This window comes from Miscanthus floridulus, chromosome 17 (genome assembly GCF_019320115.1).
Source record: "Miscanthus floridulus cultivar M001 chromosome 17, ASM1932011v1, whole genome shotgun sequence".
In the NCBI taxonomy this organism is placed as follows: domain Eukaryota; kingdom Viridiplantae; phylum Streptophyta; class Magnoliopsida; order Poales; family Poaceae; genus Miscanthus; species Miscanthus floridulus.
Window position 1 is genome coordinate 21,000,416 of NC_089596.1, and position 17,351 is coordinate 21,017,766.

Sequence of the window (17,351 nt, forward strand, 5' to 3'; positions counted from 1 at the left end):
TCTGACATCTTCTCGAGGAAGGCATGGATGTAGTTAAGCTCGTCGGATAGAAACTTGATGTCCTTATGCAGATCTTTCATATGCTTGAACTCATCACCAAGCAAAGTTGCCAGCTTCACAGTGACAGCCTTGAGGGCTCCCGTTGATGCGCTCACCAAAAGCCCTTCCATTACTCAGTACTGTCTCCCTCCCTCCATCGCACAGCGCTCCGGCCCTGTTGTTTCTGAATCGTCTCGTCGTAGAACAGTGCCGGATGACACCGAGAGATCGAATAAGAGATGGTCAGAGTCGCACCTGGATCGCGTTCCCCCTGCTAGTAGAACCGTCAAATGTCGGGGAGCGAGAACTACCCAAGCCGCCGTTGACGAGCGTGAACTACCCAAGCCGTTTCCCTGCAGTCGACGAGGCAGATGGATGGCTGCAAGTAACACGGACAAGCGGCGGTGCGGCGACCTTGGCCGTGTTGTGGAGGACGAGGCCCCGGGCGTTGACCTCGTCGAGGGCGCTGTCGTCGTGGGACCCGTAGTTGCGTCTACGACCGCTTCCATGTACCTGTACGCCATCTCGCTTGACCACCTCCGACTCCGATCCGTTCTTCCTCCAGCGTGAGGCGAGGCGAAGAGAAGGGCTTCTCGTCTCAGTTGACTTCTCTTGCTATGATGCAAATTAGACGCAATTTTCAGGGGTTCAAATAAATCTGGCGCGATGCGTGTCATGAAATTCAATTCAGAGATGCAGAGTTTCAGGATGACATTTTGTCATATGTTCAGCGCTCCTGTTGAGCGTTACATATGTAGGCTGTAAGGAAAAAAAAAATTAAAAAAAAAGCATGCTGAGTGTTGCTGCAAACTTGGTCTGCCTTCAGATCTAGTACTCGATCCCTCCTTCAAAAGTGTAGGCTGTTTTAGTTTTTTTTTTCGTAATTTTATATCCTATATATCAATGTGCATATCAAAAATTATGTACGTTGAAAAGTCAAACGAACTATATAATTTATAACAGCGGGAGTATCTGAGAACAGGCCGATGACAATCATCCACCACGTTACATACTCAACTCAGCCATATGGATTGGGGTGAATGGGGGACAAAATAAATTAAACTTGCTGTTTTGGGTGTCATAAACAATTGATCCAATACTTACTGGGGCCGAAATTATCGGTTATTAAAATTTAGCTGTTTTTTTTTTCAAAAGGCAAGTTCTCAAAACCGGTCACGGGGAAATTTGAGATTACGCTCCATCGAAACACAAAAATATAATTTGAAGAACTATACTTTGAAGAACAGATTAATTAATCTATTCTAAGATGAAGATTGTGCGCTAGCTAATCATACAAAATGGAAACACGTCTTCATCTAAGCCGACGTGCTAGATTGGATTTCCAGAAAACGCCATTCATTTCATGGCAAGTAAATGATAGAAAATCAGGCAAATTTGGGTACAATTTAATAATCAAGAAAAATAGCAAAAGGTTTGTGACATTATATACTCCCTCTGTCCCTAAATATTTATCGCTACGTTTTGTGTGCCGATAAGTTTGACTAGATTTTTGAAAAAAAATATTAGCAACATTTGTATCTCCAAATGAATTTATTATGAAAATAGATTCAAAGATCTATCTAATAAAATTAATTATGTATGATAAATACTAATATTTTATATACATTTAGTCAAATTACTTTTCAGGAAATGAGAACGACAGATAAAAAGGGCCGGAGGGAGTATGCGCTTGTGTGATCTACTCCCAATGGAAAACATGATGACTATCATACTGAACATAACAATCATATTAAATATAGCAAATTTCGAAGTATACGGGAGGCGGGACTAGTGTCGTGAGCACCCGCAACACCGTTCTCACTAGTCGACATAGGCATGTTCGCTTGAACTTATCAGCCAGCTTATCAGCTAGAATCTACAGTATTTTCCTCTCACAACAAAACAGCTTCAGCCGGCTTTAATACCAGCCGAACAGGCCCATCTATATGCTCGATGTTGTGGACCACATTTGGTTTATAAAAAATGTTCACGGTGCAATCTCGAGAATGGCCACCAGGTAGTAGACATCAGCCCTGGTCACAAGGAAGAAGGCGTGTGTGCCGGTGTCAATCACTGAGAAGATGTGCACGCTCTAATCACCGGGAACACAAGCAGTCACACAATAAAGTGCACTTCCCAAAAACCTAATCATCCGCATATCGAAGCAGGTGTTGCACACGATCATCAGTTCTGAAGATTGAGATGTTCGTCCGATGGTTTTTGCGGCTGATAAGCCGCTGATGATGTTTTGTTGTGAAAGAAAAATACTATACCAACTTGGCAACTTTCTTTGCACGCAGGGGCTGGAACGGGAACACTCGGAAGTAGCAAAAATACAGAAAGAGAAGGTGTTGTGGTTCTGATGTACGTGTGAGACTCAGAGAAGCTGCCTTTTCTTATGCGACAGCGGAAGAGACCAACGGAGGGACAGGAACTCCGGCAGCGATTACTGTTGAGCAACAGACGGACTAATCTTGGTAACCGTTGGCTCCATCAGGGCGGTCCCGGCGCTAGAAACTATACGTAGTTTCTATACCTATTAATTTCTATAGACACTGCATATAGAAATCATGGTCCCAGTGAATAATTTCTCTAGAACAATTTTTTATCCAATCGCATACATTCTCTCTCCATTCTCTACTAATCACATCCCTTCATGTCTTTGTTCTCGTGTAGACATGGTTTCTAACTTAGACCCGGTTTTTATAATTTTTGCTCTCTCTCTCTTCAATAATTACATTGCCACATCAGTAAATTGCTTAGGTGGCAGTACAATTAATGTTCATAGAAACTATGATGGTTTCTGCATTGAGAGTGCCCTCAAACGCCACAGGTGGCAAAACCAGTCCACCCAACACTACTACATCATGTCGTCGCATGGTCCAATCCTCTCGAGCCCGTGCACCTCATGACCATGCTTGGCCACGGCAGGGCTCTTAGCTCGGCGCGGGGCACGCCGTTCGCCCTGGCCTCTCAACTTCACAACAAGTACACCCACAAGCTTATTTGAGTCAACATTTAGTTAGGATCTCATATGGGGCTAAGATTTTAATGCACCTAGCAGTTAATACAAAACTTAGGATTTATCCATTGAATTAAAAATGAACCAAGCCTAATTAAAATCCAGCAGTAAAGAGGAATATGAAGAGAATTCACTTTGATGAAGCATGTACAACACAGAAGTCTAACAATGATATGAAAGTCTTACATGATGGAAGATGGAAAGCCCAAAAAACCTTGGCTTCACCGGCTCCTCACGTCTCTCAGCTCAGTTTTTTATGGAGCAGAGTCTTTACAGTGAGCAACACTATATGAAAAGTAGCTAATCTCTAGAAAATGTCGGCGTTCAGCATTCTGGTTTCCATGTGGCTAATCTGATATCGGTTCCATTGCTGTCGTGTCGCGTGTCGCCGGCTGACATGGAGCTGCGAATTTCTTGTGAGCACTGAAGTACTCACTCCTCCCTATAAAAATAGTAATTCTCATTTCCAGATAAGTTCTGGGATTTGGCCCGAAAGGCCAGAATCTCACCGAATTTCGTCCATTTGGGTTTGGGTCCGAGATAATATTGAACCGGTCAAAAAAATTTTGACCCAATTTGAATTTTAAGCCCAACAGAGTATGTCAACCAGCCCACAAAACACCTCCCACAGTATAAAAGTGCAGGCCCACACCAGAAACCCTAGTTTTTTTTTATTTTTCTCCTCCCTCTCTCACCTAGCGGCGTCTGATGCGCTGTGGATGCTCCGTTCCTCTCCCCGACACCCGCGCCCGCACTGGCGCAGCACATTGACGCCTGCACCGGCGTAGGCGTAGCTCCTTGACACATCGTCGAGCACTCGAGCCTCCCTGCCGCCACTGCCGCACCGGTGCCACTTATAGCCAATGCATGTTCCAATCCAGCACTGCACACATCCTCTTCATGCCACGGGCATGTCTGCTGTTCGTGCCAAATTTCATTCAAATTTGGTCAAAATTCATTCAAATTTCAAGTAGGAACCAGTCCGAATTTTCTGAATTTTCCGAAATTTGCCTATTTCGGTGAGCTCCGAAATATTTTCCAAAAAGAATCCCAGAACCTTGGTCGTGGGTTCGATTCGGCTGGAGGCAGATGCCATCTTAAGGTGAACACTACTACGTACAAGATTTATAGGGGCAGCTCCATATGGTTTCTAGGAGCGGTTTTGGCCACCGCTCCTACGGTGCCGTTGCTACATATCACCGATTTGTAGGGACGGTTGGTCAGCCCCTACAAATCGCTTGCAGCAATTTCCAGAAATCACGATTCCAGGCCAAAAATGACCAAAAGAATAGAATTTTTTTTAATCCGAGGAGGCCCCGCTAGTCAGCCACACGCATTTTTCTTTAATCTAGCCAAGTCACGCTTTTTTTATGCAAACGCAGCCGCGGGGGTTTGAACCCATGACCTCTCCCTCGGACAGAGCATCCTCTACCACTACACCCCACACTCTGTCTATAAATCATTTTGGTTCCCCACATATTATAATAAACCGAGAATAAATTGATTGTTTGAGGCCCTAAGCGAATTCAAATGAAAAAGTTGTCAACTACAACATTTCATAACCTTTTGAGATCTATAACTTTCATTTTGGTAGTTTCTCCATCCGAGATAATTTATAAAATTTGAATTTCAAATTTAAGAAATTCAAACATAGTTTTCCATGACAAAATGATTTTAAATGAAAAAGTTGTTAACAATAAAGTTTCATAACTTCTAGAGATCTCCAACTTTTGTTTTGGCTATTTGTCCATCCGATGTCATTTAAAAAATTCAAATTTTAAATTTTTAGAAATTCAAATGTAGTTTTCCTTGACAATATGATTTCAAATCAAAAAGTGGACAACTACAAAGCTGTATAACTTTTTGGGATCTACAACTTTCATTTTGGTTGTTTCTCCATTCGATGTCATTTAAAAATTTTAAAATTCAAATTTGAGAAATTCAAACATAGTTTTCTTTTTACAAAATGAATTCAAATGAAAAAGTTGTCAACTACAAAGTTATATAACTTTTCGAGATCTACAACTTTTATTTTGATATTTTGGTCATGCGACATAGTGGTTGTAACATTGTTCACAAATTTTACATATGGAACTATAATAGAGATGTAAATTTTGTGAACAATGTTAGTACTACTTTATCGGATGAAGAAATGACCAAAATAAAAGTTGTAGATCTTGATGAGTTCTACAACTTTTATGTTTATGACTTTTCAGCTAAAATCATTTAATGTTTCAAAATGACGTTTGAAGTTGCCATTTTTTTAAATTCAAAATTCAAATAGGTAAAACACAGTCACATGAAAAGATGGATAAAATAATAGCTATAAGTAGATAATAAATTGATAGAGCATGATTTTAGAAATTTTTAGAAAAAAAAATTATCAAATTTGGAGTTAGTATGAGGGAGAAAAACTAGTTACAAGTTTTAGCCAGAGATTAAAAAGAGAAATCAGAGTTCTTAGATAATTTCAAAATTGAATTTCAAACAGAATTTTGAAGCAGTAAATGATTTCAAATAAAAAAGTTGTAAACAACAAAGTTCCATAACTTTTTTAGATCCACAAATTTTATTTTGGTTATTTCTCCATCGAAGGTCATTTGAAAAAAATTTAAATTTTAGTGCTTAATTTTTAATATTCGACGTCTATTTCTGGGGCGGTTCAATATTGAGCCACCCCTACAAATCGGATTTGTAGGGGTGGCTAATAACACCAGCCGCCCCCAATAAATCCATTTGTAAGGACGGCTCATTTGGCAACCATTTGTAAGAGCGGCTCAATATTGAGCCGCCCCTATAAAAAAGGGAGATGTTGCTACAAATCATTTATGTAGTGGTAGAAATGCCCAACTCTGGTGATAAATGGCCGATCAACGGTGACAATTAGTCAGAGATGGATGCCATGCCTGCCTCCGTAAATGCAAAATGCTGGTCTCTGAAAATCATTACAGTAGTAATGAATGTTACAAGTTCTATTTGAAAAGAATAGAGAAAGATCGCTCCATTGCTTGGTACACACTCTCTTCCTCCTTCCTCTTCCTCGGCTTTGTGCACAGACCTATAGGCTCTATACACAAAAAATTCTTGCTTAAGTCATTAAGGACACTCCCAATACAAAAACTAGAGTAGTTTCCATATATAATATCAATTGTACTGTCAAATAAATATTTTGCTGATGTGGCAAGACATTTTTAAAGATAGAAGAAAGTATAGTGAACTGTTTCTACGGGAAAGTAAAATGTGCCTTTAAGGGCATGTGCCCCTACGCACTGTGATGTTGGATTCACATTGAGATGTATACGTGCACACTTCTCAATGTGAATCTGCACTGAGATGTGTGCGCGCACACTTCTCAATGCGAATCCAACGGTCCATGTGCTAAGAGCATATGCCCTTAAGGAAAAAAAAAACCACCTTGCCATTTCTACATCAAGAAAATGAGTCCTTGTGCCTATTGATAGACTACATCAAGAAAATGAGTCCTTGTGCCTATTGATAGACGAGCAAACTACTCATGCCGCGCTAGGGAAGGCAGGCATGGTACGGTTTCTATCGATTCTGAGAGATCCCGTGCGGTCACCCTGCTGCCGAAGCCGGTGCCGCCGATCCCTCCCGCGCACTCTTCCAACCTTACCCGGATCCATTTGCGCTCTCCCGCCAACGGAGTCTTGCGCGCGTCCGTGATTTATCTTCGCATAATCTGAGAACTCTGTAGGGGTGACGACAAGCATGGACGATGCCACATCTAGACAGCAAAATCAGTTTGTGAAGTTAGTTTTTTATTTTTAAAAAAAAGATATTGTTTCAAAAGGAAGCCCATAGGATTTGGAGTTTTCCTAAGTACATGATGCACAAAAGACGTTTTGCGAATTGCCTAAGTACTGATTTTACTATTACAACTCATCTATATCTGTGCACTCTGTCTTTTTTTGCACAAATCTGACCGAGGACACTTTATGGTCGTTTGCTTTTTACCGCAGACAGTACACCCTATGGTGGCTTAATTAAAAATTTTGGTTAATTTATTCATCTATACGTGTGCGCTTTTTTTCTTCCCAAGTTATTCTTTTCTCTTCCCTGCTAGTCGTTACCGTATTTTTTTCAAAACAAAATAATACATAGACATAGACATAAACACACATATATGCATATACACAATACATTGCCCGATGAACAGAGACACTTACCCTACCAAATAAGCACATCCAAGAGACTAAGATGACATACCTTGAAGACAATTACCTTTTTAGGCAAGTTCTAATTCTAGAAATCACAGTTATTTTCTATGTCTATTAAATCATGTAGACACTATAAATAAAAACGATATTTGCAATGGGTAGTTTCTTGAAAGTAAAATTTTGTCCAATCACATGTTTTTTCTCTCTTCATATCTCGATTCCACTGTAGATATAGTTTCGTATCTAAGAAACCATTTCTTCGTCTCTCCTTTTTAAGTCTAATATAACAAATCATTACTTTACTTGGATGATCTTATAGGAGAGACAGAGAGATATGGATATAGAGATATATGTATTTGGAAAAGAGAAATGTGTTTTGAGAAAAAAGAACAGTGCATTGACAATTTGACATGCTATAAAGTCAAGCATTCTTGAATAAAATTTAAATCTATTAAGATCATCTACTTTGGGACAAAGTGAGTAGTTGATCTATGTGCTTATTAGTTTTCTTTACCCGAGTTACCTCATGTTGACGATAGAAAAATGTTGCTTGGCTTGGTTTACTCTGGACTGGTCGGTCAAGTGCATAAGTTTACTCATTTTGCTTTGCCAAAGTGTATAGATTTACTCCATTATTTGGTAGTATCTAGTGTCGGGAATCTCTAACCAGCGGCGGGCTTCCACCCGACGAGTTCTTGGGCAGAAGAAGCCCTTCTTCAGCAACTTGAGCAGATCCGCGCCCTCGTCACGGTCGACGCCTTCCAAAGCTTTCTTGGATTGATGAAAACCGTCGCCATTGGTGATGCTCCCCTCCGGCGATCGGCTTCGGTGGCGGCGGCTATGGACGCGGCAAGCGCAGTCCTCTTGAGGAATCAAAGGAGACGAGTAGGCAGGAGCATGGAAATAAAAAAATTGGGGGCCAGAGGAAGAAGACGAGAAGACGAAAATGGCAAAGACGGCGGTGTGGGGACGACAGAATCCCCCACCACTCTATTTTCCCTTCGGCACTTAACGGACTGTGCCTCGACGGTTCATACGGCAGGCCCAACAATTTGGCCCACTTAAGCCGGCCCGGTTAGAAACAAGAGCGAGTGGAGTATTCGCAGTGGCCGTCAGACAGTCCTAAAACCATTGTGCGGGTGCATCCAGATTCCAGAAAAAAAAAACTGCGCTACTCGAGCGAGCTCCTAGTCGAGTATCTAAGCGTGCGTTTAGTGGAACGTGGTCGACATCAATCGTTACCTCTAGTATCTGTAGATTTCTTCGCTGACGAAGCCCCTGTGCAAAGCTATGTAACTGAACGGAGACTTTGGTGCACTCCAACCGCTGCAATGCTTGCATGTTCCTCCCAAATCCATCTGGCACCTGCACTTCAAAGTCACATAATAGAGTGGCCAACCGTGCAAGGCGACCAACACTGGATGGCAGCTCTTTTATACCACTACCCCTTACATCTAGTGTTTGTAAATACTGCAGCTCTCCAGTCTCTTCAGGAAGCTCGTCTATCGCTGTGTCACATAAGCTCAAGTACCTCAATGCAAAAAACCCCCAAGGCGTGCTAGATGGTGGGCTTGTAGTCCCCTGCAGCCTTGTAAGTCCAAAACACGGACATGTCTGAACTTCAGAAGAGAAGGGAGGATATCAAGACTTTCAGGGAACACTGAAACTGTACGGGCATGATAATATGTCATTTCCCCCCATAAGCCTACTATGGTATCACTGACTTCATTCCTGTCTTGTAGAGAGAGACGTCGAATCTTCCTGTGTGGATGAACTCTTATGTTATTAGGAACACCAAACATAGTTACAAAATTCTCTTCGATGGCTTTGGACAAAATCTACAACTAAAACATTCATAACTATTCTGTCCACATGTGCTACACCAAAGCCGCTCCATGCGATCAGATCAGGAAGACAACGTGTACTCGCTCCATGCGATCAGCTCAATCCCCATAATAGCCGCAACAAATCAGAAAGGCAAAGATCAATTCCCTCCATGCGATCAGATCATGAAGGCAACGTGCACTAATCAATTTCCTCCATGCGATCAGATCAGGAAGGCAACGTGCACTCGCTCCATGCGATCAGCTCAATCCCCATAACAACCACAGCAAATCAGGAAGGCAAAACTCAATTCCCATAACAATCGTGATCAATTATGCGATCACCCCACGCCGCCAATTAGTACCACCTAAAAAACCTTAGAGTGTACACGCTTGCCCCCCCCCCCCCCCCCGAGAATACGTAGATCGGTCTTGCCAAAAAGAAAATTCCGGACGCCCGCCCCCCCCCCCCCCCCCAGGATATACGGTGCAAGTGCATGCCCACATGCAAAATTCGGATTGGTCTTGGCCAAAAGAAAAATTCCGGATCAGTCTTAGCCTGTCCACATGCAATCCGGATCGGACCACCTAAGAAGGGAGACGATCATTGTGTACGCGATCGCCACGTCCACATAGGTAGCTATCTTCTATCTATCTATCTACACCTAAAAAATCCCTACAGCTATCGTCTGCGTCGCCCCGCCCCACAGCAAAAAAAACACAGTAAAAAAACCAACCTCCCCGTTTCCAAACCAAAAAAATCAAATACGGCAAAAAAAACGTTTCCAAAAAAACATATACAAGGCAAAAAAAATCAAACTCTTTCACATCCCCGTTTCCAAAAAAAATACGGCAAAAAAGAGTTTTCGAAAAAAAGATACAGCAGAAAAAAACCGTTTCACAAACAAACTCTTCCACGTCGAAAATCATATCTCTACAACGCACAGGTTTCCTTATGGAGACCGTTGAAGAAAAGCTAAGAAATCTGATGAAATGTTGCAATCACATAAAGAAATAACACTCACAGGCTAATATGCATGATTAAGCTTAAAATTATTGTGATATTATTTTGTTCCCGTTGCAACGCACAGGCATGATCCTAATGAACTCAAGAATTGTGTCATGGACCCGACAAAAAAACACATAAAAATCTGAAGTCATCACTGGTTGAATCAAGCTTCTGTTTATGAGCTCGTTGAAACACCTCTCCCCTAATTCATATTGCGTGAACCCATGCTCTTCATGAATGAATCCCTCAGCAATCCATCTCAGTATCAATCGATCCTTTCCAATCTCACAATCTTCTGGGAACATGCTTAAATACATAAGGCAGCTTCGTAGGTGAAGAGGAAGGTCAAAGTAACTCAATGACAATATTTGTATCATTCTATTGACATCAGTTTGCCGTTCAAGTGCATGACCAAATGAACATTGAACTTTGTCCCATTCATCTAGAATTAGTGCTTTCCGTGCCAACAAACCAGCTATTGCTATAATTGCCAAAGGCAATCCATCACAATTTTTCATGATCGCATCACAAACTTCGGTGAGAGATGATGTGCATCCCTCTTCTGAACCAAATATTCTCTTGAGGAATAGCTTTCTCGAGTTCTCATGATTTAGAGGACATAATTTATATATGTGACCCCAATGTGAAGAGCAACACGATTGAGCTACTTCAATTTTACGTGTGGTTGTGATGATTCTGCTAGCATAACTATTTTTTTATAAGAGCATTCTGAATGATTTCCCATGATTCTGAATCCCATATATCATCGACAACAATGAGGTACCTGCCAAATTAGTATGTGTAGTCTACTAGTAAGAATTAAAGTAAAAAAGAAATAATACAAGTCAATAATGGAAAATGTTGTTTCTGGTCAGACCTAATCTCAAATTCGTGGTGTAATTAAATATTTAGTTAACACCTAAGTTGTCTTCAACTCATGGACAAATAAAACAAAATTCAAAATATTCTATATTTTTGCATCAATGCTTTATTGTTGTATCGGAGACACTAATTTTATTGGTAACACATCTTATCTTAATAATGGTAACTTGGGTTTCTTTTAAGTTCACCATGTTACTTCTTACAAAGTCTTCTAGAAAAAAATTGACCCTAGGGAACAACCTTGATAAGGTACTATGATCAAGAAGAAGCTTCAATCACATGGGCCAAGAAAATCCCCAAACACCCAGAGGGTTGCAACTATCCCTAGTGTAGAAGGGCTCAAACCAACCACATAGACACTACAGACTAGTGCCATGCCACTATTTTTGTAGATCGCCAGTGAGGGGTTATTTTAGGGTGCAACCAAAATTTGAACATTGGCTGCTGTCTCTCATAACTAGAGTGCTTATCGCTAAACTACAACAGTGTTGGCAAATAAAGTGTGCTGGGAAAACAAATGAATACTATATTTTTAAAGCAAAAAAAAAGTTGTTTTGTTAGATTCTAATTTGGTAAAGATAACCACATGCTCCGTATGAATTACCCACATTTGCTATAATAGAAAAATTAACCCAAATTACATTGATATCTATCATCAATGAGTGCCCAAACTCGAAAATTGCATATCTAAATCCTTACTATATGTAAGTGGTTTACCCATATCCTCCCTCCACTTGTACCTTGGGCGTCCTAGCATGGAACCTAACTTGTCGGGTCAACATGGAACAAGTGTTTGGTTCAACGGAGAAACAAAACAAAAAGGAGAGAGGAGGAAAGACCTGTGGCATGTGGGGCTTTGGCTTTGACCAGGAGGGATATGCACGGGTGCTTGCTCTGTTACGTGAGACGGAAGCAAGGGAAGGAGAGCCTGGAGAGGTAGGAAGGAGATGGAGCTGATGCTAGCAATTATTTTCTGATGGCTTCGGTGGGGGAATGAGCAGATCGAGAGAGCTGTGAACTCTAGGGGAAGAAGAACCAAAGAGGACGAGCTGTTTGGAATGGTACCCTAGCATTGGCGCATGCCACTCAACCTCTGACCTCTTCTTCCCTGCCTTGACCATGCACCAAAGGCGAACATGAGAAATAATGACCGACCGACATTTAGAAATATTTACGCCTGACCTTCCAATGGTATTTTGGTATTCTTAATGACCCACATGAGATGTTAATTTTGGGCTGTGGTATAGTAACAAGGAACCTGTGCGGGTGGGCACTGTGTACATAGCGCAACACTGTGGCCATAAGCACTTCCTGCTCCACACCACGGTGTGCAAGCTCATCTCGTCATACTATCATTATGGAGACTGCATAGAGGAAGACACTGCCGGTAGGTTCATGGTGGAGTGGTGGGAACTGGCCAGCTGACTGCCAACTAAGTAGAAGGCGATCCAAGAGCATTGATGTTGCGGTTTTAGAGATAAATGCCCATAATCAAGCCCCAAGGATGTAAGCTTCTGCTGGGCCTTTGTTAACAAACATCATGCCTCTAGTGTTATACGTAATCTTACATGCTCGTCTTGGTGGATCCAATCATTGTTTGATTGCTTTTATTAAGAAATTTGCAGGTGGCACGTCACTACAAGGGCTAATTTTTTAACACCATTAGTGCTAACAATCTAGTTGGACGGGGATATAGACCAACAGTGAACCACATACATAGATTAGAGTTAATTATGCAATTTTAGAGTTTTGAGGCCTAGGAGAGAAGCTTGAAATAGTTTAGGGACCACTATGTGCATTTTACCACCAACCTCATACAAAAAAATATAGCCTAAAGATGCCATATACTCCCACTGAAATTTTAAGCTATTTTAGTTTTGTCCAAATCTGATAAACTTGTCTAACATTGACGATATTTATGAACTATTTCTTGGTGTATCTAATGAATCTTATTTGATGCTATAAATGTTTGTGCATTTTTTATAAGCTTAATCCAAATTAGAGAAGTTTGACTTAGGACAAAACTAAAACAACTTACACTTTGGAAGGGGGGTATACTTCTAAATTTTTACTGTAGTTAACAAACTTCTAGATTACCTACCTTTGCTACTAAAAGAATTAAAAGAGCAGCTTTAGTGTTTTTTTTCTGAATTGTATTGTTTTTTATGTTTTAAACAAATCATCAGTTATATATTTGGAGCTCTAGGGTACATAATAATTTCAAATAAAAATTAGGAGGAGCTCTGAAAATGAAAACAAAAAAACATGCTTAATCACATAGTGAACGAAGGGTCTATTACCTTTTGTCACGAAGGAAATCAGATATTTTTCGGATAAGATGTTGTACATCTTCAGCTTCTGTGTCTATGTACTTTTGCCTGCTAATGTCGCTGAGGATAGTTCTCAACACTTTCATCATGTGTGGAGTTCATGACACTGTTACAAAGCATGACAGTCAAATTTATCCTTAAGTGACTCATACACGTGATTTGCAAGTGTTGTCTTGCCTAGTCCTCCAAATCCAACAATGGAGACCGCCTTTGACTGATGCTGAGATGATCCATCTTCTATCAACAAGTTGATTAACTCTGTCTTTTGTTCATCAATGCCCACAAGCTGTGATGCATCCATAAAGATAGCCTGAGCCCGAATATCAATCATCTCATGTGAATCCTTAGTGTTCGTCACACCAGTCCTGTATCTGTGATTCCTATCTCCCACCTCCCTTATTTGTGTCTTGAATTCATGTATCGCCTTGCACATCCATTTGTGAGCCTTCATGTTGTCCAAAAACTTCTTGCACTTCTTTATTAGGCTCTTCTTCATAGCAGATTCGCCATCATTAATACAAATCATAAAGTCATCGAGGGTGTCCTCAATGTCATAGGACATCTCCCGCACATCTGTCATCCAAATCTTGTCTTGGTTGTCTGGATTCTCCTCCTCCGACATCTTCTCGAGGAAGGCATGCATGTACTTAAGGTCATCAGCGAGAGACTTGATCTCCTTGCGCACGTCTTTTATGTTCTTAAACTCATCACCAAGCAAAGTTGCCAGCTTCAAAGTGACAGCCTTCAGTGCCCCCGTTGCTGCGCTCACCAAAAACCCTTCCATTCCTTCATTGCTCTCTCCCTCACAGTCTCCTCCCTGGTGTTTGGAACAACACGGCTGTTAGAATCGCACGATATTACATGATCAAACTGAAGCTGAACGACACAGAATAATCGCAGTTCTCGTCGGGTTTTGGTAGAATCGCACATGGAACAGATCCTAGCTAGAGTGGTCAAAGTCGCACTCGCACCTGGACCGCGGTTTCGTAGGATGCTGAGATCTCGGACCCCGAAGGCGTTGACGAACGTGCACGATGGCCTCCCGCAGTCGGTGCCGGCGGATGGATGGCTGTGGCAGGGACGAGCACCGACGACTTCGCCAAGCGCCGCGCGGAGCAGGGGAGATGGACGGGCAAGTGCGACTGTGGGAGCCGGATGTGCGTCTGAGGGAGGGGAAAGGCAAACGCGTGTTTGACGCGGCGTCGTCTGCGAGTCTTCTTGACTCCATCGCGGAGAGGGGTGTTTCCAAAGAGCCGTGTCAGGAGCTGTACTGGGAGATTTGGTGCCGCCGGTGGAAGGGGACAACCGACAAGGCCGGCAGCGATGGCATCGAGGCCTGTTGCTTCGACAAGCAATGGCATCGAGGCCTGCTGGCTGCTGCTTCTCCCGTCTCCAGCTCCCGTAGCCCCAAATATGGCTCTGTCTTTAGGGATGCGTATGAAATCGGATCTGAATAGCACCTTTCAAGATATTTTAATTTGAATTGGAATAGGGATGCAAATACTTTTGAATATGAATACAAAACAATTGTATCGGTTTCAGATTTTTATTCGGATATTTACCCAAATTCAACTCAAAATGCGTATTACTAAATGAGTTAAATGCATGGGTGGTCCATCAATTTGGGCTCTAGTTTCACTTAGGTCCATCAACTTTTGAGTCCATAATCTTTATTAGTGGCGCATTCCTAGCCTATACCCTATTTGTTTCAATTTTTTAACCATCGTGGCACCTCGGGACGCCGCACACACGCATGCATGTGTATGCATCCGGAGCTAGAACACCGTCGCGGCCGGGAACTCCCCCACGAACGCGTCCCACTGAGGTTGAGCGATGCCTGTGTGGCCGCGGCAGCAGCTTTGGGTCGCCAACCGCGCCGCGCCCATCACCGACCGTGCCGCTCCGCTGCAGCTCACGGCCAACGGCATCTCCATCGAGGACCTCGCTTGGAGCACCATGCACGCGCGGTCCCGGTCCCAGTCCCCGCGGCGCCCGACGCTGGCGCTAGTCGTCTCCGCGGAGTGCATCACGCCCAACTGCTACGCGGGCGTCGACAGGGCCACTGCCTCTTCCGCTGTGGCGGCTCGGCCATGCTGCTCACCACCGACCCGGCGCTCCGCGGGCGCGCCAAGGTGGACCTCCGCATCGTGGAGCGCACCACCATCGTCGTCGCCGCCGCCGACGCGCACTCGGCCATCGTGCAGCGTGAGGACGGCGACAGCCTCGTCGGCATCAGCCTCAGCAAGTCGCTCCCCAAGGTCGCCGTCCGAGCCTTCGCCGCCAACATGACGCACCTCGCGCCGCGCATCCTCCCCGTCAGGGAGCTCGCCCGCTTCGCACAGGTGGGGGAACACGTCCACGAGCAGCGTCTGGTACATGCTGTCATACATGGAGGCCAAGGGGCGGCTCAAGGTCGGGGACAGGGTGCTCATGGTCACCTTCGGGTCGGGGTTCAAGTGCAACAGCAGCGTCTGGGAGGTCACCGACGACATGGCCGACATGGGCGCCTGGGCCGACTGCATCGACAGCTACCCACCGGAGAGCGACGAGCAGGTGGCGAGGCTGGCGCCGCCCTTTGTCCCCGACGGCTTCCCGATCTTCCTGGCCTTCGTGTCCGCGTCGGCGAAGCGCGGGAGCTCGGTGCAGCTGTGCTGTCGGGAGAGAGCTCGTTGCGCGTCATCTCTGACGAGGTGGTCCGCGGGCGTGGCCACGGACGTGGACGGCGGCGGTGGTGGCGCAGAGGACAAGGGAGACGGCGGTGCAGGCGGGGCCTTGTCTTGCCACTCTTGTTGCCGGTGGAGGAGGATGGCCAGAACGTGCGAGCGATCGAGACGGCGACGGGGGATGTTGTTGTGGCTGGTTCAGTAGCTCCGTGCCGGAGGCGGACATCCATTTCTTCGACGACGACATGGCCGAGCGACGCGATGGCCAAGCCAGCTAGCGGTCGAGAGCGAGGCCGGCCGGCGTCTGATGCGAACGAGTCAGCTGCGTGAACCCCACTTTGGAACCTTGCATCTCTCCAACGAGGCCGAATTAGACTTTACCACTTTAAGCAAAGTTGGAGATGTCGCGTAGCTCTACAACATTTGTTACTACCACTTGTGTCAAAACTAAACGGATTCGGAGTTAAGAGGGGACAAAGATTGATGTTTCCGTGTATTTTGTGGTAGTATTGGTTACTTCCTTCAGGATTGAGAAACGAATGGCGTCGTGGCCGACCACAGGCAGGAGAGCGACGCCGCGTGGCTCCTCTGTGCTGCCCTCGCTTGCCACCTCGCCCCCATATGCATGAATACAGAGACCAGCACCCTCCTGACTCACGCTCGCTTCCTCTGGCCTCCCTCGCTCTCCCAGCACTCTCGCTCACCCTACTGCCGCGCAGCCGAGCTCCGTGCAGGCATGACTGCCGAGCAGTGTTTCCCCAGCCTCCACCAGCAGCTCTATGACCCTCTCCTCTCCCTCGTGCGCACCCTCGTCCGAGCAGGCGCTCGCGCTGTTCCAGCTGATGCTCCGGCGCGGCGTCCCTCGCCTGAATGCCTTCACGGCGAGCTCCGTGGTCAGGCCGAGGCTGGCTGTGGCCAAGCGCAGGCCATGCATGGGCACGAGATTGTTGTGGTCGTCGAGCTGGAGAGCAGCCACGGGAGTCTCAAACGGCGGCGTGGACCAAATGGTGGTGTCGTTGGGGTCCTCGATGGAGATGCCGTTGGCCGTGAGCTGCAGCGGAGCGGCGCGGCGCGGTTGGCGACCCAGACGCAGGTCTTGGACGGCGCGTGGAGCACGGATGGCTGTGGGCGCGGGTGAGCTGCTGCCGCGGCCACACAGGCGTCGCTCAACCTCAGCGGGAACACGTTCGCGGGGGAGTTCCTGTAACACCCCGGTGTTATGCCTGCATTTAGGCACTGCAAATCATACATATCATGCATCATCAAGCATCCTAATCATACATGCCTAATCATGTAAATAACAATTGAAACACTGCTTCGAAACATTTGAAACATGTTGTGGGACCTGAATGTTGCATACCTTTGTTAGAATTGTTTTGCCCTGATTTTGCTTGCTAGAATAGTA

The 17,351-nt window shown here is 44.6% G+C and overlaps 2 pseudogenes; one reads left to right on the forward strand and one right to left on the reverse strand.

Moving 5' to 3' along the window:
* Window positions 1-375: 375 nt before the first annotated feature.
* LOC136515378 (disease resistance protein RGA5-like) lies at window positions 376-14,067 on the reverse strand (annotated as a pseudogene).
* Window positions 14,068-15,116: 1,049 nt separating this feature from the next.
* LOC136515380 (3-ketoacyl-CoA synthase 3-like) lies at window positions 15,117-16,575 on the forward strand (annotated as a pseudogene).
* The last annotated feature ends 776 nt before the right edge of the window (window positions 16,576-17,351 follow it).